Below are 3862 nucleotides of genomic sequence, written 5' to 3'. Positions count from 1 at the left end.
GTAGATTTATTTATACATGTTAATCTGAAAGTGGCATATGCTTGGTCAGAACTTTCGCTGGGCTGCAACTCAGTAAGTCAGATGAAATATTCAGTAAACTTGTATAATATTTAGCAAAGGAAGAGATGGAAATGGGAAGTTAGAATTAAAGTTCAATAATTAAGGAAAGAGTTTCTGATAAGTGACAAAAATTGTGGTAGGGTTCTCCAGAGAAGCAGGACTAATGGGAGATAGATGATGATAGGTAGACAGACAAACAAACAGACAGATAATAGATATTTATATGAATAACAAGAGGAAATTTACTATAAGAATTGGCTAATATATTGTGGAAGTTGATAGACCACTTGTAAATTAGATAATGATGGGATCCAGTTCTATAATGATAGGTGAACCTGTAGGTCTGAAAAGAAAAAGCTGTGATGTATTAGGGCAGAAGATGATGGGTAGAGAGAGGCAGAGACAGACAGGTAGACAGAGGGAGGATGGGAGAGAGAGAGTGGACAGGGAGGGAAAGAGAGGTAAAGAGAGATAGATGATGGATAGATAGATGATAGATAGATAGATATGCTAAATATCTTAAAATAATTCTATTCCAAATCTTAATAAGTTGAAGGACACACATTCCTTCTGACTAATAAGGACAATCTTTCTCCTGTCTACTGATTCAATTGCTAGTCTATTCTGGAAATGTCTCAACCCTTTAGATATTTATAGGTTCTGAGCGGTTCTTAGCTGAATGCTGGCCACATAGGAGGCGCACCATTGCAGAGGGATGCCTGGGAATCTGCCTCTTCTCTGCTCACTAGCTTCCTGGTTTTGCTCTGTTCTTGTAGCTGATCTATCTTTTCTTTGTTTCTTTCAGTAAAACTGCCCATGACAACTGAACTCTGATAGGTTCGTTCTTCTCCTCTCACTTACTCTCCTTTGCTCTTTCTTCTCCTAATTCTTTGAAGTTTAACCCAGAAAACATCCCCTGAACCTCTGAACTTATTTCTACATCTTTATGTAAATTCGGAGTGCAGTTATACATTGTCTCGGTAAGGCAAGTGAACTTCAGTATGCATAGTCTATCTACAATTGACAGAGTTCTCTAGTCCATCTCTCCCTGTCTATCCCTATTATAAATTAGTATATATTGAACTTGCAGCTGGCAAGGCTCAGTGGCTTCTTTCACGGCACCACAGGAAAGTACTGCCACTGGCACCATGCCCTACCCACACCCAGCACTGACCCCGGAGCAGAAGAAGGAGCTGTCTGACATTGCTCACCGAATTGTGGCTCCCTGCAAGGGCATCCTGGCTGCAGATGAGTCCACTGGAAGCATTGCCAAGCGCTTGCAGTCCATTGGCACACAGGACACCGAGGAGAACAGCTTCTACTGCCGGCTGCTGCTGAGTGCTGCTGACTGTGTGAATCCCTGCATTGGGTGTGTGTGTGGGGGGGGGGGGAAGTGGGAGAGTGATCCTCTTCCATGAGACACTGTACCAGAAGACAGAAAATGGACGTCCCTTTCCCCAAATTATCAAGTGCCAGGGTGGTGGTGTGGGCAATTAAGGTAGCTAAGGGTGTGGTTCCCCTGGCAGGAACCAATGGCTAGACTACTTCCCAAGGGCTAGATGGCCTGTCTGAATGCTGTGCCCAGTATAAAAAGGATGGAGCCGACTTTGCCAAGTGGCACTGTATGCTAAAGATTGGAGAACATACTCCCTCAGCACTTGTCATCATGGAAAAATGCCAATGTTCTGGCCCCTTATGCCAGCATCTACTAGCATTGTACCCATAGTGGAGCCTGAAATTCTCTCTGATGGGGACCATGACTTGAAGCACTGCCAGTATGTAACTGTCTACAAGGCTCTGAGCAACCATCATGTCTATCTAGAAGGCACATTGCTGAAGACCAACATGGTCACCCCTGGCCATGCTTGCACCCAGAAATTTTCCAATGAGGAGATTGCCATGACAACGGTCACAGCACTTTGTCACGCAATGCCCCCTGCTGTTCCTGGGGTCACTTTCCTGTCTGGAGGGCAGAGTGAGGAAGAGGCATCCATCAACCTCAATGCTATCAACAAGTGTCGCCTGCTGAAGCCATGGGCCTTGACTTTCTCCTATGGCCGAGCCCTGCAGGCCTCTGCTCTAAAGGCCTTGGGTGGGAAGAAGGCAGCCCCGGAGGAGTACATCAAGGGAACCCTGGCCAACAGACTCACTTGTGAAGGAAAGTATACCCCAAGTGGCCAGTTTGGAGCCACAGCCAGTGAACCTTTCTTCATCTCTAACCATGCCTACTAACCAGAGCTGATCTAAGGTTGCTTTATCAACACTCCAGGCCCCTGCCTACCCACTTGCTATTGAAGAGGATAAACTCTGTTCAGTTTTCCTGTAACCCTTCCTCACAGGCCCTCAAATGACTCAAGGGTTTGCTCACACCAGGGGTGTGTCAGGGATGTATTTTCACAAGTGCTTGCATCCTCGTGAAGAAAGCGGGGTGTGAGTGGCAGAGGAGGAGCTAAAGCATAAGCTTCACTGCTTGCCAGTTTTCACAGAAGATACATAGATTTGCTCTGCAATAATGAAGCATCCCCACATCTCCAAGTCAGCTCTTCTTACATCTCAGGAAACTCATCTAAGGGGGCCCCAGAGTCGAGCTGATAAGGTCTAATGACGGCTAAGAAGCGTGTCTTCGGGTACAAAGAAAAAGTGTGTCAAAACTCTGCACTGCCAACCAAGTCTTGTACTACAGCTGATCTGAATTTGGAATCCTGTGTTACCTCAATTCTGTACAATTCCACCATTTATTTCAATTTCCAGTTCAATTCAGGCCTAATGTTTTCACAGTGAATAAAACCATGTGCTATCCAAATTCACTTTGACAACTACAGCAGAAAAATATGATACTCCTATAGTTTATTATCATAAACCATAATCCAATTAGCTGATAGATATGTCTATTTGTTTTATCCTTTACATATATGTATTTTCATCTTATTCTGTATACGGAAGAGCTCAAAATTGCTATGACTTGGTACACTTTCAGGTAAAAGTTTTCCTTTATTTAAATGCTCAGAATTTCTGTATAACTATGCATGACAGAAATTTAGGCTTGTTGGAGAACAGCTACTCCACTGACAGCAAAAATTATCCAAGAGGGTTAAAAAACATCAGACTTCCCTGTGTGCTGTGCATGGTGGTTGCATTATGTGCTGTCATTAAAATATTCTTTCCCCTTATAAGTAATCATCACCCACTGGGGCATCTCTTTGTCTTGGCGGGACTCTGTAGTTATACCTAAAGTATGTGTTGTCAGCCAGAAAGAACTTCACACAAACATAATGATTATATCCTAGTTATTTTTCAATAAGGGGCATGTGTTTCCACTCACATGACTTATATCATAAGATGTGAATTACAACTGTAGTAAAAAGAAAATAAAACGAAGAAACTGGTCAGAGTTGTTTTTCTTTCCTTCCTACTAAAGTCTTATGCCTGGTGAAAATTATGAACAAGAAAGCCAGTACAAGAAAACCAGGCCTTTATATAGGCAGGAATTCTGAGACATTGGGTGATCTCATGTTGATTAGCTTCAGGCTTTCAGGATTATCTTGAATACTATGCGCATGGTTTGATCACCCTGCTTTTCCTTTTGCTTTCAGACCCTATCTTTACACTCACCAGAGTGCAGTTAAAGAGTATTTGGAGGGGCACCAAGCCTGAATATTCTGAGAGTGCTCACCAAGACATGCAGACAGAATGAGCCTGTGTTCACAGAGATCAAGACAAGTTTTCTTTTTCTTTTCATTTTCCCTTTTCTTTCTTTCTTCCTCTCTTCCTCTCTCTCTCTCTTTCTCTCTTCCTTCTTTTC

The 3862-nt window shown here is 43.1% G+C and overlaps 1 pseudogene; it reads left to right on the top strand.

Moving 5' to 3' along the window:
• Positions 1 to 1199: 1199 nt before the first annotated feature.
• On the top strand, positions 1200 to 2292 carry LOC110338216 (annotated as a pseudogene).
• Positions 2293 to 3862: the final 1570 nt, after the last annotated feature.

Source organism: Mus pahari, chromosome 21 (assembly GCF_900095145.1).
Source record: "Mus pahari chromosome 21, PAHARI_EIJ_v1.1, whole genome shotgun sequence".
NCBI lineage: Eukaryota > Metazoa > Chordata > Mammalia > Rodentia > Muridae > Mus > Mus pahari.
This window is presented reverse-complemented; position numbering and strand designations above follow the sequence as displayed.